General features: G+C 46.2%; 11 non-coding genes and 1 pseudogene across 11 annotated transcripts; all 12 read left to right on the top strand.

Moving 5' to 3' along the window:
- The first annotated feature begins 967 nt into the window (after positions 1-967).
- LOC130310356 (U2 spliceosomal RNA) lies at positions 968-1,158 on the top strand. Its single transcript, XR_008858883.1, has one exon. It is a non-coding gene; the product is annotated as a U2 spliceosomal RNA (small nuclear RNA).
- Positions 1,159-3,239: 2,081 nt separating this feature from the next.
- LOC130310355 (U2 spliceosomal RNA) lies at positions 3,240-3,430 on the top strand. Its single transcript, XR_008858882.1, has one exon. It is a non-coding gene; the product is annotated as a U2 spliceosomal RNA (small nuclear RNA).
- A 2,086-nt stretch (positions 3,431-5,516) lies between these two features.
- On the top strand, positions 5,517-5,707 carry LOC130310354 (U2 spliceosomal RNA). The gene has a single exon (XR_008858881.1). It is a non-coding gene; the product is annotated as a U2 spliceosomal RNA (small nuclear RNA).
- Positions 5,708-7,792: 2,085 nt separating this feature from the next.
- LOC130310353 (U2 spliceosomal RNA) lies at positions 7,793-7,983 on the top strand. Its single transcript, XR_008858880.1, has one exon. It is a non-coding gene; the product is annotated as a U2 spliceosomal RNA (small nuclear RNA).
- Positions 7,984-10,074: 2,091 nt separating this feature from the next.
- Positions 10,075-10,265, top strand: LOC130310352 (U2 spliceosomal RNA). Its single transcript, XR_008858879.1, has one exon. It is a non-coding gene; the product is annotated as a U2 spliceosomal RNA (small nuclear RNA).
- Positions 10,266-12,347: 2,082 nt separating this feature from the next.
- On the top strand, positions 12,348-12,538 carry LOC130310351 (U2 spliceosomal RNA). The gene has a single exon (XR_008858878.1). It is a non-coding gene; the product is annotated as a U2 spliceosomal RNA (small nuclear RNA).
- Positions 12,539-14,636: 2,098 nt separating this feature from the next.
- On the top strand, positions 14,637-14,827 carry LOC130310350 (U2 spliceosomal RNA). The gene has a single exon (XR_008858877.1). It is a non-coding gene; the product is annotated as a U2 spliceosomal RNA (small nuclear RNA).
- A 2,082-nt stretch (positions 14,828-16,909) lies between these two features.
- LOC130310349 (U2 spliceosomal RNA) lies at positions 16,910-17,100 on the top strand. Its single transcript, XR_008858876.1, has one exon. It is a non-coding gene; the product is annotated as a U2 spliceosomal RNA (small nuclear RNA).
- Positions 17,101-19,191: 2,091 nt separating this feature from the next.
- On the top strand, positions 19,192-19,382 carry LOC130310348 (U2 spliceosomal RNA). Its single transcript, XR_008858875.1, has one exon. It is a non-coding gene; the product is annotated as a U2 spliceosomal RNA (small nuclear RNA).
- A 2,076-nt stretch (positions 19,383-21,458) lies between these two features.
- LOC130310450 (U2 spliceosomal RNA) lies at positions 21,459-21,618 on the top strand (annotated as a pseudogene).
- Positions 21,619-22,308: 690 nt separating this feature from the next.
- Positions 22,309-22,493, top strand: LOC130310445 (U2 spliceosomal RNA). The gene has a single exon (XR_008858966.1). It is a non-coding gene; the product is annotated as a U2 spliceosomal RNA (small nuclear RNA).
- Positions 22,494-24,572: 2,079 nt separating this feature from the next.
- Positions 24,573-24,763, top strand: LOC130310345 (U2 spliceosomal RNA). The gene has a single exon (XR_008858873.1). It is a non-coding gene; the product is annotated as a U2 spliceosomal RNA (small nuclear RNA).
- Positions 24,764-26,572: the final 1,809 nt, after the last annotated feature.

Raw genomic sequence — 26,572 nt, 5'->3', positions numbered from 1 at the left:
GAGAAGGGAAAAAAAGGTGGAAATGGGTTTAAAAGTGATTTCGGCGGAGAAATATATATATATATATATATATATATATATATATATATATATACGCGCACACACACACATATATATAAACGTATTCTCCGTTGAGATATTGCAGCCGCTGCTGTGTCCAGGCCCAGGAGCCTTAGCACTGTGCTGTGATGTCACTCAATACCACTGACATCACTAGGTGTAAACAACATCTCTCCTTTGCTGTGTATGTGACTATGGAGCTGTTTGGTGATGTCGTCTATTATGGCCTTCATAGAAGCAACAGGAGATTGTTGCATCCATCTAGAACCCTCAGAACTACAGTGCTATGATGTCACTCACTTCCACAGGCCTTGCAGAGTGTAAACAACAACAACCCAGCTTTGTTGTGTATGTAACCATAGGGATTTGTGATGTCACCTAGAACCTTCACAGCAGCGACAGCTTTATGAGGAGCATCAGCACTGCTCTGCCTGAGCAGAAGCATCACCGCCATAGGTTGTCAAATAACCCGGGTTTAACCCACACAGGTAAGTCCAATGGGGTGCAGGCATGTCCTCTATGCTTACAGCTTCCCGTGGGTGTTGGTTTGATACCGTTTGGGGACAGCCAAGGAGGCATCTGCAGGCAACAAAGGTAGGTGTGTGCTTGTGTGTGTGTTTCCTATGCAGATCCTAAGCCCAGTGTCACATGCAAGTAGGAGGAGTAAGAAGGGTTCCTGGCAAATCCGGGTTATGGATTGCATTTAAAAAGGCCCCGTGGGAGTGCAATGGGCCCCTGTCTTGCTGCTTAGCAATAATGGTATGGGTTTAGGTTCTGCTGTGTGTACTGGTGGTTGACTGCCCCCCAGCCCAGAGTGTGCATGGAAAATTGTCTGGCAGCCTCCCTGACAGCAAGCAGTGATAGTGCCCATGAAGGGGACCTTGTTGGGCCCGCCCCTTTCACGGTTATCGCTTCTCGGCCTTTTGGCTAAGATCAAGTGTAGTATCTGTTCTTATCAGTTTAATATCTGATACGTCCCCTATCTGGGGACCATATATTAAATGGATTTTTGAGAACGGGGGCCGATTTCGAAGCTTGCTTCCGTCGCCCTATGCATTGACCCGATATGGCAGTATCTTCGGGTACAGTGCACCACCCCCTTACAGGGTTAAAAAGAAAGATTCCTACTTTCATTGCTACCTGCTTGCTGGCTAGCCAGCTAGCCAGCCCTGTGGGCCTTGCTGCTGCTGCAGCCAAAAAACAAAAGGTGGTGCTGCTGCTGCTGCTTCTGCTGCTTCTGCTTGTGTCTGGCCGCTGTTGGAGCGTCCAGGCACAGGACTTCTGCTGCTGCTGACTAAATGGCCTCCTTAATTGGATCATTTGAGTAGCCAGCACACCTGTGCAGGTAGGGCATGACATGATAGGCAGCTGCCTTGATAGCGGGTGGGTGCTGAATGTTCCTAATTGACAAAATAAGATTAATGCTTATGAAGAAATATAAAATCTCATCCCTTCCCCAATATCGCGCCACACCCCTACCCCTTAATTCCCTGGTTGAACTTGATGGACATATGTCTTTTTTCGACCGTACTAACTATGTAACTATGTAACATAACATGGGGGGGGGGTCTCCTGGCTGTTCACACAGGTGTGTCATTGCTGTACATTGACCATGCATTGCTTCTGTGGTATTGCAAAGGCAAAGACAAATGCTTCCAGCCATCCATTGCACTAATGGATTGGTCATCAGCTGGCTGTCTATGTCCCGCATCAATATAGACCAAAGTACAGAGGGTTAGGCTATGCTATTGTGCACCTACCTGATGCATCAGAAGGTGCGAGGCCCTTGCTAAATTCTGTGCACAGACTTTGAGATCTATACTTTAGACTGTATCTAAACCTGCTCCAACATGGACTGACATTCTGGCCTACTTTCAGCCGATGCGACTTGTCTGTCGCTGAACAGTCGCTTTTTATGTATTCAGCACCTATGTATAATGTTGTAAAAATGCTCTAGAAGCTAAAGTCGCAGAAATGTCACACATATTTGGCCTGCAACTTTCTGTGCGACAAATTCAGACAGGAAAAATCAGTATAAATCCTTAGAAAATTATCCCCCAGTGTCTCCATCTGCTGGCGGTATTGAATAAGCATTGCTGCACTGATGGGGTATGCATTAGACGAAAAAAAAGAAGAAAAAGAAGAATAATACGCCCAGAAAAGAGGCGAAAAGGAGAAAAACGTAAAAAAAACGTGAAAAAAAAGTAAGAGGAAGAGAAGGGAAAAAAAGGTGGAAATGGGTTTAAAAGTGATTTCGGCGGAGAAATATATATATATATATATATATATATATATATATATATATACGCGCACACACACACATATATATAAACGTATTCTCCGTTGAGATATTGCAGCCGCTGCTGTGTCCAGGCCCAGGAGCCTTAGCACTGTGTTGTGATGTCACTCAATACCACTGACATCACTAGGTGTAAACAACATCTCTCCTTTGCTGTGTATGTGACTATGGAGCTGTTTGGTGATGTCGTCTATTATGGCCTTCATAGAAGCAACAGGAGATTGTTGCATCCATCTAGAACCCTCAGAACTACAGTGCTATGATGTCACTCACTTCCACAGGCCTTGCAGAGTGTAAACAACAACAACCCAGCTTTGTTGTGTATGTAACCATAGGGATTTGTGATGTCACCTAGAACCTTCACAGCAGCGACAGCTTTATGAGGAGCATCAGCACTGCTCTGCCTGAGCAGAACCATCACCGCCATAGGTTGTCAAATAACCCGGGTTTAACCCACACAGGTAAGTCCAATGGGGTGCAGGCATGTCCTCTATGCTTACAGCTTCCCGTGGGTGTTGGTTTGATACCGTTTGGGGACAGCCAAGGAGGCATCTGCAGGCAACAAAGGTAGGTGTGTGCTTGTGTGTGTGTTTCCTATGCAGATCCTAAGCCCAGTGTCACATGCAAGTAGGAGGAGTAAGAAGGGTTCCTGGCAAATCCGGGTTATGGATTGCATTTAAAAAGGCCCCGTGGGAGTGCAATGGGCCCCTGTCTTGCTGCTTAGCAATAATGGTATGGGTTTAGGTTCTGCTGTGTGTACTGGTGGTTGACTGCCCCCCAGCCCAGAGTGTGCATGGAAAATTGTCTGGCAGCCTCCCTGACAGCAAGCAGTGATAGTGCCCATGAAGGGGACCTTGTTGGGCCCGCCCCTTTCACGGTTATCGCTTCTCGGCCTTTTGGCTAAGATCAAGTGTAGTATCTGTTCTTATCAGTTTAATATCTGATACGTCCCCTATCTGGGGACCATATATTAAATGGATTTTTGAGAACGGGGGCCGATTTCGAAGCTTGCTTCCGTCGCCCTATGCATTGACCCGATATGGCAGTATCTTCGGGTACAGTGCACCACCCCCTTACAGGGTTAAAAAGAAAGATTCCTACTTTCATTGCTACCTGCTTGCTGGCTAGCCAGCTAGCCAGCCCTGTGGGCCTTGCTGCTGCTGCAGCCAAAAAACAAAAGGTGGTGCTGCTGCTGCTGCTTCTGCTGCTTCTGCTTGTGTCTGGCCGCTGTTGGAGCGTCCAGGCACAGGACTTCTGCTGCTGCTGACTAAATGGCCTCCTTAATTGGATCATTTGAGTAGCCAGCACACCTGTGCAGGTAGGGCATGACATGATAGGCAGCTGCCTTGATAGCGGGTGGGTGCTGAATGTTCCTAATTGACAAAATAAGATTAATGCTTATGAAGAAATATAAAATCTCATCCCTTCCCCAATATCGCGCCACACCCCTACCCCTTAATTCCCTGGTTGAACTTGATGGACATATGTCTTTTTTCGACCGTACTAACTATGTAACTATGTAACATAACATGGGGGGGGGGGGTCTCCTGGCTGTTCACACAGGTGTGTCATTGCTGTACATTGACCATGCATTGCTTCTGTGGTATTGCAAAGGCAAAGACAAATGCTTCCAGCCATCCATTGCACTAATGGATTGGTCATCAGCTGGCTGTCTATGTCCCGCATCAATATAGACCAAAGTACAGAGGGTTAGGCTATGCTATTGTGCACCTACCTGATGCATCAGAAGGTGCGAGGCCCTTGCTAAATTCTGTGCACAGACTTTGAGATCTATACTTTAGACTGTATCTAAACCTGCTCCAACATGGACTGACATTCTGGCCTACTTTCAGCCGATGCGACTTGTCTGTCGCTGAACAGTCGCTTTTTATGTATTCAGCACCTATGTATAATGTTGTAAAAATGCTCTAGAAGCTAAAGTCGCAGAAATGTCACACATATTTGGCCTGCAACTTTCTGTGCGACAAATTCAGACAGGAAAAATCAGTATAAATCCTTAGAAAATTATCCCCCAGTGTCTCCATCTGCTGGCGGTATTGAATAAGCATTGCTGCACTGATGGGGTATGCATTAGACGAAAAAAAAGAAGAAAAAGAAGAATAATACGCCCAGAAAAGAGGCGAAAAGGAGAAAAACGTAAAAAAACGTGAAAAAAAAGTAAGAGGAAGAGAAGGGAAAAAAAGGTGGAAATGGGTTTAAAAGTGATTTCGGCGGAGAAATATATATATATATATATATATATATATATATATATATATATATACGCGCACACACACACATATATATAAACGTATTCTCCGTTGAGATATTGCAGCCGCTGCTGTGTCCAGGCCCAGGAGCCTTAGCACTGTGCTGTGATGTCACTCAATACCACTGACATCACTAGGTGTAAACAACATCTCTCCTTTGCTGTGTATGTGACTATGGAGCTGTTTGGTGATGTCGTCTATTATGGCCTTCATAGAAGCAACAGGAGATTGTTGCATCCATCTAGAACCCTCAGAACTACAGTGCTATGATGTCACTCACTTCCACAGGCCTTGCAGAGTGTAAACAACAACAACCCAGCTTTGTTGTGTATGTAACCATAGGGATTTGTGATGTCACCTAGAACCTTCACAGCAGCGACAGCTTTATGAGGAGCATCAGCACTGCTCTGCCTGAGCAGAACCATCACCGCCATAGGTTGTCAAATAACCCGGGTTTAACCCACACAGGTAAGTCCAATGGGGTGCAGGCATGTCCTCTATGCTTACAGCTTCCCGTGGGTGTTGGTTTGATACCGTTTGGGGACAGCCAAGGAGGCATCTGCAGGCAACAAAGGTAGGTGTGTGCTTGTGTGTGTGTTTCCTATGCAGATCCTAAGCCCAGTGTCACATGCAAGTAGGAGGAGTAAGAAGGGTTCCTGGCAAATCCGGGTTATGGATTGCATTTAAAAAGGCCCCGTGGGAGTGCAATGGGCCCCTGTCTTGCTGCTTAGCAATAATGGTATGGGTTTAGGTTCTGCTGTGTGTACTGGTGGTTGACTGCCCCCCAGCCCAGAGTGTGCATGGAAAATTGTCTGGCAGCCTCCCTGACAGCAAGCAGTGATAGTGCCCATGAAGGGGACCTTGTTGGGCCCGCCCCTTTCACGGTTATCGCTTCTCGGCCTTTTGGCTAAGATCAAGTGTAGTATCTGTTCTTATCAGTTTAATATCTGATACGTCCCCTATCTGGGGACCATATATTAAATGGATTTTTGAGAACGGGGGCCGATTTCGAAGCTTGCTTCCGTCGCCCTATGCATTGACCCGATATGGCAGTATCTTCGGGTACAGTGCACCACCCCCTTACAGGGTTAAAAAGAAAGATTCCTACTTTCATTGCTACCTGCTTGCTGGCTAGCCAGCTAGCCAGCCCTGTGGGCCTTGCTGCTGCTGCAGCCAAAAAACAAAAGGTGGTGCTGCTGCTGCTGCTTCTGCTGCTTCTGCTTGTGTCTGGCCGCTGTTGGAGCGTCCAGGCACAGGACTTCTGCTGCTGCTGACTAAATGGCCTCCTTAATTGGATCATTTGAGTAGCCAGCACACCTGTGCAGGTAGGGCATGACATGATAGGCAGCTGCCTTGATAGCGGGTGGGTGCTGAATGTTCCTAATTGACAAAATAAGATTAATGCTTATGAAGAAATATAAAATCTCATCCCTTCCCCAATATCGCGCCACACCCCTACCCCTTAATTCCCTGGTTGAACTTGATGGACATATGTCTTTTTTCGACCGTACTAACTATGTAACTATGTAACATAACATGGGGGGGGGGGTCTCCTGGCTGTTCACACAGGTGTGTCATTGCTGTACATTGACCATGCATTGCTTCTGTGGTATTGCAAAGGCAAAGACAAATGCTTCCAGCCATCCATTGCACTAATGGATTGGTCATCAGCTGGCTGTCTATGTCCCGCATCAATATAGACCAAAGTACAGAGGGTTAGGCTATGCTATTGTGCACCTACCTGATGCATCAGAAGGTGCGAGGCCCTTGCTAAATTCTGTGCACAGACTTTGAGATCTATACTTTAGACTGTATCTAAACCTGCTCCAACATGGACTGACATTCTGGCCTACTTTCAGCCGATGCGACTTGTCTGTCGCTGAACAGTCGCTTTTTATGTATTCAGCACCTATGTATAATGTTGTAAAAATGCTCTAGAAGCTAAAGTCGCAGAAATGTCACACATATTTGGCCTGCAACTTTCTGTGCGACAAATTCAGACAGGAAAAATCAGTATAAATCCTTAGAAAATTATCCCCCAGTGTCTCCATCTGCTGGCGGTATTGAATAAGCATTGCTGCACTGATGGGGTATGCATTAGACGAAAAAAAAGAAGAAAAAGAAGAATAATACGCCCAGAAAAGAGGCGAAAAGGAGAAAAACGTAAAAAAACGTGAAAAAAAAGTAAGAGGAAGAGAAGGGAAAAAAAGGTGGAAATGGGTTTAAAAGTGATTTCGGCGGAGAAATATATATATATATATATATATATATATATATATATATATATATACGCGCACACACACACATATATATAAACGTATTCTCCGTTGAGATATTGCAGCCGCTGCTGTGTCCAGGCCCAGGAGCCTTAGCACTGTGCTGTGATGTCACTCAATACCACTGACATCACTAGGTGTAAACAACATCTCTCCTTTGCTGTGTATGTGACTATGGAGCTGTTTGGTGATGTCGTCTATTATGGCCTTCATAGAAGCAACAGGAGATTGTTGCATCCATCTAGAACCCTCAGAACTACAGTGCTATGATGTCACTCACTTCCACAGGCCTTGCAGAGTGTAAACAACAACAACCCAGCTTTGTTGTGTATGTAACCATAGGGATTTGTGATGTCACCTAGAACCTTCACAGCAGCGACAGCTTTATGAGGAGCATCAGCACTGCTCTGCCTGAGCAGAACCATCACCGCCATAGGTTGTCAAATAACCCGGGTTTAACCCACACAGGTAAGTCCAATGGGGTGCAGGCATGTCCTCTATGCTTACAGCTTCCCGTGGGTGTTGGTTTGATACCGTTTGGGGACAGCCAAGGAGGCATCTGCAGGCAACAAAGGTAGGTGTGTGCTTGTGTGTGTGTTTCCTATGCAGATCCTAAGCCCAGTGTCACATGCAAGTAGGAGGAGTAAGAAGGGTTCCTGGCAAATCCGGGTTATGGATTGCATTTAAAAAGGCCCCGTGGGAGTGCAATGGGCCCCTGTCTTGCTGCTTAGCAATAATGGTATGGGTTTAGGTTCTGCTGTGTGTACTGGTGGTTGACTGCCCCCCAGCCCAGAGTGTGCATGGAAAATTGTCTGGCAGCCTCCCTGACAGCAAGCAGTGATAGTGCCCATGAAGGGGACCTTGTTGGGCCCGCCCCTTTCACGGTTATCGCTTCTCGGCCTTTTGGCTAAGATCAAGTGTAGTATCTGTTCTTATCAGTTTAATATCTGATACGTCCCCTATCTGGGGACCATATATTAAATGGATTTTTGAGAACGGGGGCCGATTTCGAAGCTTGCTTCCGTCGCCCTATGCATTGACCCGATATGGCAGTATCTTCGGGTACAGTGCACCACCCCCTTACAGGGTTAAAAAGAAAGATTCCTACTTTCATTGCTACCTGCTTGCTGGCTAGCCAGCTAGCCAGCCCTGTGGACCTTGCTGCTGCTGCAGCCAAAAAACAAAAGGTGGTGCTGCTGCTGCTGCTTCTGCTGCTTCTGCTTGTGTCTGGCCGCTGTTGGAGCGTCCAGGCACAGGACTTCTGCTGCTGCTGACTAAATGGCCTCCTTAATTGGATCATTTGAGTAGCCAGCACACCTGTGCAGGTAGGGCATGACATGATAGGCAGCTGCCTTGATAGCGGGTGGGTGCTGAATGTTCCTAATTGACAAAATAAGATTAATGCTTATGAAGAAATATAAAATCTGATCCCTTCCCCAATATCGCGCCACACCCCTACCCCTTAATTCCCTGGTTGAACTTGATGGACATATGTCTTTTTTCGACCGTACTAACTATGTAACTATGTAACATAACATGGGGGGGGGGGTCTCCTGGCTGTTCACACAGGTGTGTCATTGCTGTACATTGACCATGCATTGCTTCTGTGGTATTGCAAAGGCAAAGACAAATGCTTCCAGCCATCCATTGCACTAATGGATTGGTCATCAGCTGGCTGTCTATGTCCCGCATCAATATAGACCAAAGTACAGAGGGTTAGGCTATGCTATTGTGCACCTACCTGATGCATCAGAAGGTGCGAGGCCCTTGCTAAATTCTGTGCACAGACTTTGAGATCTATACTTTAGACTGTATCTAAACCTGCTCCAACATGGACTGACATTCTGGCCTACTTTCAGCCGATGCGACTTGTCTGTCGCTGAACAGTCGCTTTTTATGTATTCAGCACCTATGTATAATGTTGTAAAAATGCTCTAGAAGCTAAAGTCGCAGAAATGTCACACATATTTGGCCTGCAACTTTCTGTGCGACAAATTCAGACAGGAAAAATCAGTATAAATCCTTAGAAAATTATCCCCCAGTGTCTCCATCTGCTGGCGGTATTGAATAAGCATTGCTGCACTGATGGGGTATGCATTAGACGAAAAAAAAGAAGAAAAAGAAGAATAATACGCCCAGAAAAGAGGCGAAAAGGAGAAAAACGTAAAAAAACGTGAAAAAAAAGTAAGAGGAAGAGAAGGGAAAAAAAGGTGGAAATGGGTTTAAAAGTGATTTCGGCGGAGAAATATATATATTTATATATATATATATATATATATATATATATATATATATACGCGCACACACACACATATATATAAACGTATTCTCCGTTGAGATATTGCAGCCGCTGCTGTGTCCAGGCCCAGGAGCCTTAGCACTGTGCTGTGATGTCACTCAATACCACTGACATCACTAGGTGTAAACAACATCTCTCCTTTGCTGTGTATGTGACTATGGAGCTGTTTGGGGATGTCGTCTATTATGGCCTTCATAGAAGCAACAGGAGATTGTTGCATCCATCTAGAACCCTCAGAACTACAGTGCTATGATGTCACTCACTTCCACAGGCCTTGCAGAGTGTAAACAACAACAACCCAGCTTTGTTGTGTATGTAACCATAGGGATTTGTGATGTCACCTAGAACCTTCACAGCAGCGACAGCTTTATGAGGAGCATCAGCACTGCTCTGCCTGAGCAGAACCATCACCGCCATAGGTTGTCAAATAACCCGGGTTTAACCCACACAGGTAAGTCCAATGGGGTGCAGGCATGTCCTCTATGCTTACAGCTTCCCGTGGGTGTTGGTTTGATACCGTTTGGGGACAGCCAAGGAGGCATCTGCAGGCAACAAAGGTAGGTGTGTGCTTGTGTGTGTGTTTCCTATGCAGATCCTAAGCCCAGTGTCACATGCAAGTAGGAGGAGTAAGAAGGGTTCCTGGCAAATCCGGGTTATGGATTGCATTTAAAAAGGCCCCGTGGGAGTGCAATGGGCCCCTGTCTTGCTGCTTAGCAATAATGGTATGGGTTTAGGTTCTGCTGTGTGTACTGGTGGTTGACTGCCCCCCAGCCCAGAGTGTGCATGGAAAATTGTCTGGCAGCCTCCCTGACAGCAAGCAGTGATAGTGCCCATGAAGGGGACCTTGTTGGGCCCGCCCCTTTCACGGTTATCGCTTCTCGGCCTTTTGGCTAAGATCAAGTGTAGTATCTGTTCTTATCAGTTTAATATCTGATACGTCCCCTATCTGGGGACCATATATTAAATGGATTTTTGAGAACGGGGGCCGATTTCGAAGCTTGCTTCCGTCGCCCTATGCATTGACCCGATATGGCAGTATCTTCGGGTACAGTGCACCACCCCCTTACAGGGTTAAAAAGAAAGATTCTTACTTTCATTGCTACCTGCTTGCTGGCTAGCCAGCTAGCCAGCCCTGTGGGCCTTGCTGCTGCTGCAGCCAAAAAACAAAAGGTGGTGCTGCTGCTGCTGCTTCTGCTGCTTCTGCTTGTGTCTGGCCGCTGTTGGAGCGTCCAGGCACAGGACTTCTGCTGCTGCTGACTAAATGGCCTCCTTAATTGGATCATTTGAGTAGCCAGCACACCTGTGCAGGTAGGGCATGACATGATAGGCAGCTGCCTTGATAGCGGGTGGGTGCTGAATGTTCCTAATTGACAAAATAAGATTAATGCTTATGAAGAAATATAAAATCTCATCCCTTCCCCAATATCGCGCCACACCCCTACCCCTTAATTCCCTGGTTGAACTTGATGGACATATGTCTTTTTTCGACCGTACTAACTATGTAACTATGTAACATAACATGGGGGGGGGGTCTCCTGGCTGTTCACACAGGTGTGTCATTGCTGTACATTGACCATGCATTGCTTCTGTGGTATTGCAAAGGCAAAGACAAATGCTTCCAGCCATCCATTGCACTAATGGATTGGTCATCAGCTGGCTGTCTATGTCCCGCATCAATATAGACCAAAGTACAGAGGGTTAGGCTATGCTATTGTGCACCTACCTGATGCATCAGAAGGTGCGAGGCCCTTGCTAAATTCTGTGCACAGACTTTGAGATCTATACTTTAGACTGTATCTAAACCTGCTCTAACATGGACTGACATTCTGGCCTACTTTCAGCCGATGCGACTTGTCTGTCGCTGAACAGTCGCTTTTTATGTATTCAGCACCTATGTATAATGTTGTAAAAATGCTCTAGAAGCTAAAGTCGCAGAAATGTCACACATATTTGGCCTGCAACTTTCTGTGCGACAAATTCAGACAGGAAAAATCAGTATAAATCCTTAGAAAATTATCCCCCAGTGTCTCCATCTGCTGGCGGTATTGAATAAGCATTGCTGCACTGATGGGGTATGCATTAGACGAAAAAAAAGAAGAAAAAGAAGAATAATACGCCCAGAAAAGAGGCGAAAAGGAGAAAAACGTAAAAAAACGTGAAAAAAAAGTAAGAGGAAGAGAAGGGAAAAAAAGGTGGAAATGGGTTTAAAAGTGATTTCGGCGGAGAAATATATATATATATATATATATATATATATATATATATATATACGCGCACACACACACATATATATAAACGTATTCTCCGTTGAGATATTGCAGCCGCTGCTGTGTCCAGGCCCAGGAGCCTTAGCACTGTGCTGTGATGTCACTCAATACCACTGACATCACTAGGTGTAAACAACATCTCTCCTTTGCTGTGTATGTGACTATGGAGCTGTTTGGTGATGTCGTCTATTATGGCCTTCATAGAAGCAACAGGAGATTGTTGCATCCATCTAGAACCCTCAGAACTACAGTGCTATGATGTCACTCACTTCCACAGGCCTTGCAGAGTGTAAACAACAACAACCCAGCTTTGTTGTGTATGTAACCATAGGGATTTGTGATGTCACCTAGAACCTTCACAGCAGCGACAGCTTTATGAGGAGCATCAGCACTGCTCTGCCTGAGCAGAACCATCACCGCCATAGGTTGTCAAATAACCCGGGTTTAACCCACACAGGTAAGTCCAATGGGGTGCAGGCATGTCCTCTATGCTTACAGCTTCCCGTGGGTGTTGGTTTGATACCGTTTGGGGACAGCCAAGGAGGCATCTGCAGGCAACAAAGGTAGGTGTGTGCTTGTGTGTGTGTTTCCTATGCAGATCCTAAGCCCAGTGTCACATGCAAGTAGGAGGAGTAAGAAGGGTTCCTGGCAAATCCGGGTTATGGATTGCATTTAAAAAGGCCCCGTGGGAGTGCAATGGGCCCCTGTCTTGCTGCTTAGCAATAATGGTATGGGTTTAGGTTCTGCTGTGTGTACTGGTGGTTGACTGCCCCCCAGCCCAGAGTGTGCATGGAAAATTGTCTGGCAGCCTCCCTGACAGCAAGCAGTGATAGTGCCCATGAAGGGGACCTTGTTGGGCCCGCCCCTTTCACGGTTATCGCTTCTCGGCCTTTTGGCTAAGATCAAGTGTAGTATCTGTTCTTATCAGTTTAATATCTGATACGTCCCCTATCTGGGGACCATATATTAAATGGATTTTTGAGAACGGGGGCCGATTTCGAAGCTTGCTTCCGTCGCCCTATGCATTGACCCGATATGGCAGTATCTTCGGGTACAGTGCACCACCCCCTTACAGGGTTAAAAAGAAAGATTCCTACTTTCATTGCTACCTGCTTGCTGGCTAGCCAGCTAGCCAGCCCTGTGGGCCTTGCTGCTGCTGCAGCCAAAAAACAAAAGGTGGTGCTGCTGCTGCTGCTTCTGCTGCTTCTGCTTGTGTCTGGCCGCTGTTGGAGCGTCCAGGCACAGGACTTCTGCTGCTGCTGACTAAATGGCCTCCTTAATTGGATCATTTGAGTAGCCAGCACACCTGTGCAGGTAGGGCATGACATGATAGGCAGCTGCCTTGATAGCGGGTGGGTGCTGAATGTTCCTAATTGACAAAATAAGATTAATGCTTATGAAGAAATATAAAATCTCATCCCTTCCCCAATATCGCGCCACACCCCTACCCCTTAATTCCCTGGTTGAACTTGATGGACATATGTCTTTTTTCGACCGTACTAACTATGTAACTATGTAACATAACATGGGGGGGGGGTCTCCTGGCTGTTCACACAGGTGTGTCATTGCTGTACATTGACCATGCATTGCTTCTGTGGTATTGCAAAGGCAAAGACAAATGCTTCCAGCCATCCATTGCACTAATGGATTGGTCATCAGCTGGCTGTCTATGTCCCGCATCAATATAGACCAAAGTACAGAGGGTTAGGCTATGCTATTGTGCACCTACCTGATGCATCAGAAGGTGCGAGGCCCTTGCTAAATTCTGTGCACAGACTTTGAGATCTATACTTTAGACTGTATCTAAACCTGCTCCAACATGGACTGACATTCTGGCCTACTTTCAGCCGATGCGACTTGTCTGTCGCTGAACAGTCGCTTTTTATGTATTCAGCACCTATGTATAATGTTGTAAAAATGCTCTAGAAGCTAAAGTCGCAGAAATGTCACACATATTTGGCCTGCAACTTTCTGTGCGACAAATTCAGACAGGAAAAATCAGTATAAATCCTTAGAAAATTATCCCCCAGTGTCTCCATCTGCTGGCGGTATTGAATAAGCATTGCTGCACTGATGGGGTATGCATTAGACGAAAAAAAAGAAGAAAAAGAAGAATAATACGCCCAGAAAAGAGGCGAAAAGGAGAAAAACGTAAAAAAACTTGAAAAAAAAGTAAGAGGAAGAGAAGGGAAAAAAAGGTGGAAATGGGTTTAAAAGTGATTTCGGCGGAGATATATATATATATATATATATATATATATATATATATATATATATATATATATATATATACGCGCACACACACACATATATATAAACGTATTCTCCGTTGAGATATTGCAGCCGCTGCTGTGTCCAGGCCCAGGAGCCTTAGCACTGTGCTGTGATGTCACTCAATACCACTGACATCACTAGGTGTAAACAACATCTCTCCTTTGCTGTGTATGTGACTATGGAGCTGTTTGGTGATGTCGTCTATTATGGCCTTCATAGAAGCAACAGGAGATTGTTGCATCCATCTAGAACCCTCAGAACTACAGTGCTATGATGTCACTCACTTCCACAGGCCTTGCAGAGTGTAAACAACAACAACCCAGCTTTGTTGTGTATGTAACCATAGGGATTTGTGATGTCACCTAGAACCTTCACAGCAGCGAAAGCTTTATGAGGAGCATCAGCACTGCTCTGCCTGAGCAGAACCATCACCGCCATAGGTTGTCAAATAACCCGGGTTTAACCCACACAGGTAAGTCCAATGGGGTGCAGGCATGTCCTCTATGCTTACAGCTTCCCGTGGGTGTTGGTTTGATACCGTTTGGGGACAGCCAAGGAGGCATCTGCAGGCAACAAAGGTAGGTGTGTGCTTGTGTGTGTGTTTCCTATGCAGATCCTAAGCCCAGTGTCACATGCAAGTAGGAGGAGTAAGAAGGGTTCCTGGCAAATCCGGGTTATGGATTGCATTTAAAAAGGCCCCGTGGGAGTGCAATGGGCCCCTGTCTTGCTGCTTAGCAATAATGGTATGGGTTTAGGTTCTGCTGTGTGTACTGGTGGTTGACTGCCCCCCAGCCCAGAGTGTGCATGGAAAATTGTCTGGCAGCCTCCCTGACAGCAAGCAGTGATAGTGCCCATGAAGGGGACCTTGTTGGGCCCGCCCCTTTCACGGTTATCGCTTCTCGGCCTTTTGGCTAAGATCAAGTGTAGTATCTGTTCTTATCAGTTTAATATCTGATACGTCCCCTATCTGGGGACCATATATTAAATGGATTTTTGAGAACGGGGGCCGATTTCGAAGCTTGCTTCCGTCGCCCTATGCATTGACCCGATATGGCAGTATCTTCGGGTACAGTGCACCACCCCCTTACAGGGTTAAAAAGAAAGATTCCTACTTTCATTGCTACCTGCTTGCTGGCTAGCCAGCTAGCCAGCCCTGTGGGCCTTGCTGCTGCTGCAGCCAAAAAACAAAAGGTGGTGCTGCTGCTGCTGCTTCTGCTGCTTCTGCTTGTGTCTGGCCGCTGTTGGAGCGTCCAGGCACAGGACTTCTGCTGCTGCTGACTAAATGGCCTCCTTAATTGGATCATTTGAGTAGCCAGCACACCTGTGCAGGTAGGGCATGACATGATAGGCAGCTGCCTTGATAGCGGGTGGGTGCTGAATGTTCCTAATTGACAAAATAAGATTAATGCTTATGAAGAAATATAAAATCTCATCCCTTCCCCAATATCGCGCCACACCCCTACCCCTTAATTCCCTGGTTGAACTTGATGGACATATGTCTTTTTTCGACCGTACTAACTATGTAACTATGTAACATAACATGGGGGGGGGGTCTCCTGGCTGTTCACACAGGTGTGTCATTGCTGTACATTGACCATGCATTGCTTCTGTGGTATTGCAAAGGCAAAGACAAATGCTTCCAGCCATCCATTGCACTAATGGATTGGTCATCAGCTGGCTGTCTATGTCCCGCATCAATATAGACCAAAGTACAGAGGGTTAGGCTATGCTATTGTGCACCTACCTGATGCATCAGAAGGTGCGAGGCCCTTGCTAAATTCTGTGCACAGACTTTGAGATCTATACTTTAGACTGTATCTAAACCTGCTCCAACATGGACTGACATTCTGGCCTACTTTCAGCCGATGCGACTTGTCTGTCGCTGAACAGTCGCTTTTTATGTATTCAGCACCTATGTATAATGTTGTAAAAATGCTCTAGAAGCTAAAGTCGCAGAAATGTCACACATATTTGGCCTGCAACTTTCTGTGCGACAAATTCAGACAGGAAAAATCAGTATAAATCCTTAGAAAATTATCCCCCAGTGTCTCCATCTGCTGGCGGTATTGAATAAGCATTGCTGCACTGATGGGGTATGCATTAGACGAAAAAAAAGAAGAAAAAGAAGAATAATACGCCCAGAAAAGAGGCGAAAAGGAGAAAAACGTAAAAAAACGTGAAAAAAAAGTAAGAGGAAGAGAAGGGAAAAAAAGGTGGAAATGGGTTTAAAAGTGATTTCGGCGGAGAAATATATATATATATATATATATATATATATATATATATATATACGCGCACACACACACATATATATAAACGTATTCTCCGTTGAGATATTGCAGCCGCTGCTGTGTCCAGGCCCAGGAGCCTTAGCACTGTGCTGTGATGTCACTCAATACCACTGACATCACTAGGTGTAAACAACATCTCTCCTTTGCTGTGTATGTGACTATGGAGCTGTTTGGTGATGTCGTCTATTATGGCCTTCATAGAAGCAACAGGAGATTGTTGCATCCATCTAGAACCCTCAGAACTACAGTGCTATGATGTCACTCACTTCCACAGGCCTTGCAGAGTGTAAACAACAACAACCCAGCTTTGTTGTGTATGTAACCATAGGGATTTGTGATGTCACCTAGAACCTTCACAGCAGCGACAGCTTTATGAGGAGCATCAGCACTGCTCTGCCTGAGCAGAACCATCACCGCCATAGGTTGTCAAATAACCCGGGTTTAACCCACACAGGTAAGTCCAATGGGGTGCAGGCATGTCCTCTATGCTTACAGCTTCCCGTGGGTGTTGGTTTGATACCGTTTGGGGACAGCCAAGGAGGCATCTGCAGGCAACAAAGGTAGGTGTGTGCTTGTGTGTGTGTTTCCTATGCAGATCCTAAGCCCAGTGTCACATGCAAGTAGGAGGAGTAAGAAGGGTTCCTGGCAAATCCGGGTTATGGATTGCATTTAAAAAGGCCCCGTGGGAGTGCAATGGGCCCCTGTCTTGCTGCTTAGCAATAATGGTATGGGTTTAGGTTCTGCTGTGTGTACTGGTGGTTGACTGCCCCCCAGCCCAGAGTGTGCATGGAAAATTGTCTGGCAGCCTCCCTGACAGCAAGCAGTGATAGTGCCCATGAAGGGGACCTTGTTGGGCCCGCCCCTTTCACGGTTATCGCTTCTCGGCCTTTTGGCTAAGATCAAGTGTAGTATCTGTTCTTATCAGTTTAATATCTGATACGTCCCCTATCTGGGGACCATATATTAAATGGATTTTTGAGAACGGGGGCCGATTTCGAAGCTTGCTTCCGTCGCCCTATGCATTGACCCGATATGGCAGTATCTTCGGGTACAGTGCACCACCCCCTTACAGGGTTAAAAAGAAAGATTCCTACTTTCATTGCTACCTGCTTGCTGGCTAGCCAGCTAGCCAGCCCTGTGGGCCTTGCTGCTGCTGCAGCCAAAAAACAAAAGGTGGTGCTGCTGCTGCTGCTTCTGCTGCTTCTGCTTGTGTCTGGCCGCTGTTGGAGCGTCCAGGCACAGGACTTCTGCTGCTGCTGACTAAATGGCCTCCTTAATTGGATCATTTGAGTAGCCAGCACACCTGTGCAGGTAGGGCATGACATGATAGGCAGCTGCCTTGATAGCGGGTGGGTGCTGAATGTTCCTAATTGACAAAATAAGATTAATGCTTATGAAGAAATATAAAATCTCATCCCTTCCCCAATATCGCGCCACACCCCTACCCCTTAATTCCCTGGTTGAACTTGATGGACATATGTCTTTTTTCGACCGTACTAACTATGTAACTATGTAACATAACATGGGGGGGGGGGTCTCCTGGCTGTTCACACAGGTGTGTCATTGCTGTACATTGACCATGCATTGCTTCTGTGGTATTGCAAAGGCAAAGACAAATGCTTCCAGCCATCCATTGCACTAATGGATTGGTCATCAGCTGGCTGTCTATGTCCCGCATCAATATAGACCAAAGTACAGAGGGTTAGGCTATGCTATTGTGCACCTACCTGATGCATCAGAAGGTGCGAGGCCCTTGCTAAATTCTGTGCACAGACTTTGAGATCTATACTTTAGACTGTATCTAAACCTGCTCCAACATGGACTGACATTCTGGCCTACTTTCAGCCGATGCGACTTGTCTGTCGCTGAACAGTCGCTTTTTATGTATTCAGCACCTATGTATAATGTTGTAAAAATGCTCTAGAAGCTAAAGTCGCAGAAATGTCACACATATTTGGCCTGCAACTTTCTGTGCGACAAATTCAGACAGGAAAAATCAGTATAAATCCTTAGAAAATTATCCCCCAGTGTCTCCATCTGCTGGCGGTATTGAATAAGCATTGCTGCACTGATGGGGTATGCATTAGACGAAAAAAAAGAAGAAAAAGAAGAATAATACGCCCAGAAAAGAGGCGAAAAGGAGAAAAACGTAAAAAAACGTGAAAAAAAAGTAAGAGGAAGAGAAGGGAAAAAAAGGTGGAAATGGGTTTAAAAGTGATTTCGGCGGAGAAATATATATATATATATATATATATATATATATATATATATATATATATATACGCGCACACACACACATATATATAAACGTATTCTCCGTTGAGATATTGCAGCCGCTGCTGTGTCCAGGCCCAGGAGCCTTAGCACTGTGCTGTGATGTCACTCAATACCACTGACATCACTAGGTGTAAACAACATCTCTCCTTTGCTGTGTATGTGACTATGGAGCTGTTTGGTGATGTCGTCTATTATGGCCTTCATAGAAGCAACAGGAGATTGTTGCATCCATCTAGAACCCTCAGAACTACAGTGCTATGATGTCACTCACTTCCACAGGCCTTGCAGAGTGTAAACAACAACAACCCAGCTTTGTTGTGTATGTAACCATAGGGATTTGTGATGTCACCTAGAACCTTCACAGCAGCGACAGCTTTATGAGGAGCATCAGCACTGCTCTGCCTGAGCAGAACCATCACCGCCATAGGTTGTCAAATAACCCGGGTTTAACCCACACAGGTAAGTCCAATGGGGTGCAGGCATGTCCTCTATGCTTACAGCTTCCCGTGGGTGTTGGTTTGATACCGTTTGGGGACAGCCAAGGAGGCATCTGCAGGCAACAAAGGTAGGTGTGTGCTTGTGTGTGTGTTTCCTATGCAGATCCTAAGCCCAGTGTCACATGCAAGTAGGAGGAGTAAGAAGGGTTCCTGGCAAATCCGGGTTATGGATTGCATTTAAAAAGGCCCCGTGGGAGTGCAATGGGCCCCTGTCTTGCTGCTTAGCAATAATGGTATGGGTTTAGGTTCTGCTGTGTGTACTGGTGGTTGACTGCCCCCCAGCCCAGAGTGTGCATGGAAAATTGTCTGGCAGCCTCCCTGACAGCAAGCAGTGATAGTGCCCATGAAGGGGACCTTGTTGGGCCCGCCCCTTTCACGGTTATCGCTTCTCGGCCTTTTGGCTAAGATCAAGTGTAGTATCTGTTCTTATCAGTTTAATATCTGATACGTCCCCTATCTGGGGACCATATATTAAATGGATTTTTGAGAACGGGGGCCGATTTCGAAGCTTGCTTCCGTCGCCCTATGCATTGACCCGATATGGCAGTATCTTCGGGTACAGTGCACCACCCCCTTACAGGGTTAAAAAGAAAGATTCCTACTTTCATTGCTACCTGCTTGCTGGCTAGCCAGCTAGCCAGCCCTGTGGGCCTTGCTGCTGCTGCAGCCAAAAAACAAAAGGTGGTGCTGCTGCTGCTGCTTCTGCTGCTTCTGCTTGTGTCTGGCCGCTGTTGGAGCGTCCAGGCACAGGACTTCTGCTGCTGCTGACTAAATGGCCTCCTTAATTGGATCATTTGAGTAGCCAGCACACCTGTGCAGGTAGGGCATGACATGATAGGCAGCTGCCTTGATAGCGGGTGGGTGCTGAATGTTCCTAATTGACAAAATAAGATTAATGCTTATGAAGAAATATAAAATCTCATCCCTTCTCCAATATCGCGCCACACCCCTACCCCTTAATTCCCTGGTTGAACTTGATGGACATATGTCTTTTTTCGACCGTACTAACTATGTAACTATGTAACATAACATGGGGGGGGGGTCTCCTGGCTGTTCACACAGGTGTGTCATTGCTGTACATTGACCATGCATTGCTTCTGTGGTATTGCAAAGGCAAAGACAAATGCTTCCAGCCATCCATTGCACTAATGGATTGGTCATCAGCTGGCTGTCTATGTCCCGCATCAATATAGACCAAAGTACAGAGGGTTAGGCTATGCTATTGTGCACCTACCTGATGCATCAGAAGGTGCGAGGCCCTTGCTAAATTCTGTGCACAGACTTTGAGATCTATACTTTAGACTGTATCTAAACCTGCTCCAACATGGACTGACATTCTGGCCTACTTTCAGCCGATGCGACTTGTCTGTCGCTGAACAGTCGCTTTTTATGTATTCAGCACCTATGTATAATGTTGTAAAAATGCTCTAGAAGCTAAAGTCGCAGAAATGTCACACATATTTGGCCTGCAACTTTCTGTGCGACAAATTCAGACAGGAAAAATCAGTATAAATCCTTAGAAAATTATCCCCCAGTGTCTCCATCTGCTGGCGGTATTGAATAAGCATTGCTGCACTGATGGGGTATGCATTAGACGAAAAAAAAGAAGAAAAAGAAGAATAATACGCCCAGAAAAGAGGCGAAAAGGAGAAAAACGTAAAAAAACGTGAAAAAAAAGTAAGAGGAAGAGAAGGGAAAAAAAGGTGGAAATGGGTTTAAAAGTGATTTCGGCGGAGAAATATATATATATATATATATATATATATATATATATACGCGCACACACACACATATATATAAACGTATTCTCCGTTGAGATATTGCAGCCGCTGCTGTGTCCAGGCCCAGGAGCCTTAGCACTGTGCTGTGATGTCACTCAATACCACTGACATCACTAGGTGTAAACAACATCTCTCCTTTGCTGTGTATGTGACTATGGAGCTGTTTGGTGATGTCGTCTATTATGGCCTTCATAGAAGCAACAGGAGATTGTTGCATCCATCTAGAACCCTCAGAACTACAGTGCTATGATGTCACTCACTTCCACAGGCCTTGCAGAGTGTAAACAACAACAACCCAGCTTTGTTGTGTATGTAACCATAGGGATTTGTGATGTCACCTAGAACCTTCACAGCAGCGACAGCTTTATGAGGAGCATCAGCACTGCTCTGCCTGAGCAGAACCATCACCGCCATAGGTTGTCAAATAACCCGGGTTTAACCCACACAGGTAAGTCCAATGGGGTGCAGGCATGTCCTCTATGCTTACAGCTTCCCGTGGGTGTTGGTTTGATACCGTTTGGGGACAGCCAAGGAGGCATCTGCAGGCAACAAAGGTAGGTGTGTGCTTGTGTGTGTGTTTCCTATGCAGATCCTAAGCCCAGTGTCACATGCAAGTAGGAGGAGTAAGAAGGGTTCCTGGCAAATCCGGGTTATGGATTGCATTTAAAAAGGCCCCGTGGGAGTGCAATGGGCCCCTGTCTTGCTGCTTAGCAATAATGGTATGGGTTTAGGTTCTGCTGTGTGTACTGGTGGTTGACTGCCCCCCAGCCCAGAGTGTGCATGGAAAATTGTCTGGCAGCCTCCCTGACAGCAAGCAGTGATAGTGCCCATGAAGGGGACCTTGTTGGGCCCGCCCCTTTCACGGTTATCGCTTCTCGGCCTTTTGGCTAAGATCAAGTGTAGTATCTGTTCTTATCAGTTTTCATGCTGGTGGGGATGGGTGCTGCATGGAGGATGCAGGTGTACCAGGGCTTTCCGGGGCTGGTTCTGAGGAATCAGCTCGACGGCTGCCCCGATGTGACCTGTTCCCTCCGGGTCTCGCCATGAGGCTGAGAGGGTCTAGAGCCGAGGTACTTTTGTGCCTCGGGGAGTGGTGACCCCGAGGTGCCGAAACTCACTGGGAGGATAGACTCACTGAGTTGAAGCACGGGCACCATAATCTCTTCACCTTGTGGCACTCACCTCTTGATTCCCGGCCTTCTGGCTAGGATCAGAGAAATTTTTATAGATCCGGCCGGATGTCCGGGCAGTATATCTGCACACATTCACTTATTTATTTATTTTTCGTCACTGTGTCACTTTTTGCGTGTTGTGTGTTCACAGGATTTGTCAGGATGCGGTAGCCCTTCTGGGTGTCCCTCCTGGCGGTCTAGGGGAGGTGTGTGTGGCCATTAGGTTCCGCACCTCCCTGCAAACACCCCGGGTACTCCTGCTTGGCAGGGTACCTACCGTAATCGGCTCTGCGGGCAGATACCTTGGCTAACGCCAAGGGGGATGCCGGGAGCATTTGTGGTCCCCTAGTAGCTTCGGCGAAAAGGGACATCGAACCTGGAACCTCGCAGGTACCTTTTGGTCCGGAGGCGAAGGGTAAGGTTTGTTGGGGGGCCTCTCTCCTATCGGAGAAGGGCTTGCGATAGACCGCATCCTTTGTGCACGTTTTTTTAGTGTAACACGTTTGCACTTTTTCTTGCACTTTGGGTGAATCGAAAGCACGTTCCTCGGCTTTAGATAGAAAAAAAAAAAAAAAAATCTGTTCTTATCAGTTTAATATCTGATACGTCCCCTATCTGGGGACCATATATTAAATGGATTTTTGAGAACGGGGGCCGATTTCGAAGCTTGCTTCCGTCGCCCTATGCATTGACCCGATATGGCAGTATCTTCGGGTACAGTGCACCACCCCCTTACAGGGTTAAAAAGAAAGATTCCTACTTTCATTGCTACCTGCTTGCTGGCTAGCCAGCTAGCCAGCCCTGTGGGCCTTGCTGCTGCTGCAGCCAAAAAACAAAAGGTGGTGCTGCTGCTGCTGCTTCTGCTGCTTCTGCTTGTGTCTGGCCGCTGTTGGAGCGTCCAGGCACAGGACTTCTGCTGCTGCTGACTAAATGGCCTCCTTAATTGGATCATTTGAGTAGCCAGCACACCTGTGCAGGTAGGGCATGACATGATAGGCAGCTGCCTTGATAGCGGGTGGGTGCTGAATGTTCCTAATTGACAAAATAAGATTAATGCTTATGAAGAAATATAAAATCTCATCCCTTCCCCAATATCACGCCACACCCCTACCCCTTAATTCCCTGGTTGAACTTGATGGACATATGTCTTTTTTCGACCGTACTAACTATGTAACTATGTAACATAACATGGGGGGGGGGGTCTCCTGGCTGTTCACACAGGTGTGTCATTGCTGTACATTGACCATGCATTGCTTCTGTGGTATTGCAAAGGCAAAGACAAATGCTTCCAGCCATCCATTGCACTAATGGATTGGTCATCAGCTGGCTGTCTATGTCCCGCATCAATATAGACCAAAGTACAGAGGGTTAGGCTATGCTATTGTGCACCTACCTGATGCATCAGAAGGTGCGAGGCCCTTGCTAAATTCTGTGCACAGACTTTGAGATCTATACTTTAGACTGTATCTAAACCTGCTCCAACATGGACTGACATTCTGGCCTACTTTCAGCCGATGCGACTTGTCTGTCGCTGAACAGTCGCTTTTTATGTATTCAGCACCTATGTATAATGTTGTAAAAATGCTCTAGAAGCTAAAGTCGCAGAAATGTCACACATATTTGGCCTGCAACTTTCTGTGCGACAAATTCAGACAGGAAAAATCAGTATAAATCCTTAGAAAATTATCCCCCAGTGTCTCCATCTGCTGGCGGTATTGAATAAGCATTGCTGCACTGATGGGGTATGCATTAGACGAAAAAAAAGAAGAAAAAGAAGAATAATACGCCCAGAAAAGAGGCGAAAAGGAGAAAAACGTAAAAAAACGTGAAAAAAAAGTAAGAGGAAGAGAAGGGAAAAAAAGGTGGAAATGGGTTTAAAAGTGATTTCGGCGGAGAAATATATATATATATATATATATATATATATATATATATACGCGCACACACACACATATATATAAACGTATTCTCCGTTGAGATATTGCAGCCGCTGCTGTGTCCAGGCCCAGGAGCCTTAGCACTGTGCTGTGATGTCACTCAATACCACTGACATCACTAGGTGTAAACAACATCTCTCCTTTGCTGTGTATGTGACTATGGAGCTGTTTGGTGATGTCGTCTATTATGGCCTTCATAGAAGCAACAGGAGATTGTTGCATCCATCTAGAACCCTCAGAACTACAGTGCTATGATGTCACTCACTTCCACAGGCCTTGCAGAGTGTAAACAACAACAACCCAGCTTTGTTGTGTATGTAACCATAGGGATTTGTGATGTCACCTAGAACCTTCACAGCAGCGACAGCTTTATGAGGAGCATCAGCACTGCTCTGCCTGAGCAGAACCATCACCGCCATAGGTTGTCAAATAACCCGGGTTTAACCCACACAGGTAAGTCCAATGGGGTGCAGGCATGTCCTCTATGCTTACAGCTTCCCGTGGGTGTTGGTTTGATACCGTTTGGGGACAGCCAAGGAGGCATCTGCAGGCAACAAAGGTAGGTGTGTGCTTGTGTGTGTGTTTCCTATGCAGATCCTAAGCCCAGTGTCACATGCAAGTAGGAGGAGTAAGAAGGGTTCCTGGCAAATCCGGGTTATGGATTGCATTTAAAAAGGCCCCGTGGGAGTGCAATGGGCCCCTGTCTTGCTGCTTAGCAATAATGGTATGGGTTTAGGTTCTGCTGTGTGTACTGGTGGTTGACTGCCCCCCAGCCCAGAGTGTGCATGGAAAATTGTCTGGCAGCCTCCCTGACAGCAAGCAGTGATAGTGCCCATGAAGGGGACCTTGTTGGGCCCGCCCCTTTCACGGTTATCGCTTCTCGGCCTTTTGGCTAAGATCAAGTGTAGTATCTGTTCTTATCAGTTTAATATCTGATACGTCCCCTATCTGGGGACCATATATTAAATGGATTTTTGAGAACGGGGGCCGATTTCGAAGCTTGCTTCCGTCGCCCTATGCATTGACCCGATATGGCAGTATCTTCGGGTACAGTGCACCACCCCCTTACAGGGTTAAAAAGAAAGATTCCTACTTTCATTGCTACCTGCTTGCTGGCTAGCCAGCTAGCCAGCCCTGTGGGCCTTGCTGCTGCTGCAGCCAAAAAACAAAAGGTGGTGCTGCTGCTGCTGCTTCTGCTGCTTCTGCTTGTGTCTGGCCGCTGTTGGAGCGTCCAGGCACAGGACTTCTGCTGCTGCTGACTAAATGGCCTCCTTAATTGGATCATTTGAGTAGCCAGCACACCTGTGCAGGTAGGGCATGACATGATAGGCAGCTGCCTTGATAGCGGGTGGGTGCTGAATGTTCCTAATTGACAAAATAAGATTAATGCTTATGAAGAAATATAAAATCTCATCCCTTCCCCAATATCGCGCCACACCCCTACCCCTTAATTCCCTGGTTGAACTTGATGGACATATGTCTTTTTTCGACCGTACTAACTATGTAACTATGTAACATAACATGGGGGGGGGGTCTCCTGGCTGTTCACACAGGTGTGTCATTGCTGTACATTGACCATGCATTGCTTCTGTGGTATTGCAAAGGCAAAGACAAATGCTTCCAGCCATCCATTGCACTAATGGATTGGTCATCAGCTGGCTGTCTATGTCCCGCATCAATATAGACCAAAGTACAGAGGGTTAGGCTATGCTATTGTGCACCTACCTGATGCATCAGAAGGTGCGAGGCCCTTGCTAAATTCTGTGCACAGACTTTGAGATCTATACTTTAGACTGTATCTAAACCTGCTCCAACATGGACTGACATTCTGGCCTACTTTCAGCCGATGCGACTTGTCTGTCGCTGAACAGTCGCTTTTTATGTATTCAGCACCTATGTATAATGTTGTAAAAATGCTCTAGAAGCTAAAGTCGCAGAAATGTCACACATATTTGGCCTGCAACTTTCTGTGCGACAAATTCAGACAGGAAAAATCAGTATAAATCCTTAGAAAATTATCCCCCAGTGTCTCCATCTGCTGGCGGTATTGAATAAGCATTGCTGCACTGATGGGGTATGCATTAGACGAAAAAAAAGAAGAAAAAGAAGAATAATACGCCCAGAAAAGAGGCGAAAAGGAGAAAAACGTAAAAAAACGTGAAAAAAAAGTAAGAGGAAGAGAAGGGAAAAAAAGGTGGAAATGGGTTTAAAAGTGATTTCGGCGGAGAAATATATATATATATATATATATATATATATATATATATATATATACGCGCACACACACACATATATATAAACGTATTCTCCGTTGAGATATTGCAGCCGCTGCTGTGTCCAGGCCCAGGAGCCTTAGCACTGTGCTGTGATGTCACTCAATACCACTGACATCACTAGGTGTAAACAACATCTCTCCTTTGCTGTGTATGTGACTATGGAGCTGTTTGGTGATGTCGTCTATTATGGCCTTCATAGAAGCAACAGGAGATTGTTGCATCCATCTAGAACCCTCAGAACTACAGTGCTATGATGTCACTCACTTCCACAGGCCTTGCAGAGTGTAAACAACAACAACCCAGCTTTGTTGTGTATGTAACCATAGGGATTTGTGATGTCACCTAGAACCTTCACAGCAGCGACAGCTTTATGAGGAGCATCAGCACTGCTCTGCCTGAGCAGAACCATCACCGCCATAGGTTGTCAAATAACCCGGGTTTAACCCACACAGGTAAGTCCAATGGGGTGCAGGCATGTCCTCTATGCTTACAGCTTCCCGTGGGTGTTGGTTTGATACCGTTTGGGGACAGCCAAGGAGGCATCTGCAGGCAACAAAGGTAGGTGTGTGCTTGTGTGTGTGTTTCCTATGCAGATC

Source organism: Hyla sarda, unplaced genomic scaffold (assembly GCF_029499605.1).
Source record: "Hyla sarda isolate aHylSar1 unplaced genomic scaffold, aHylSar1.hap1 scaffold_157, whole genome shotgun sequence".
Classification (NCBI taxonomy): Eukaryota; Metazoa; Chordata; class Amphibia; order Anura; family Hylidae; genus Hyla; species Hyla sarda.
The sequence above is the reverse complement of the archived record's forward strand: the minus strand, read 5'-3'. Positions and strand labels throughout refer to the sequence as shown.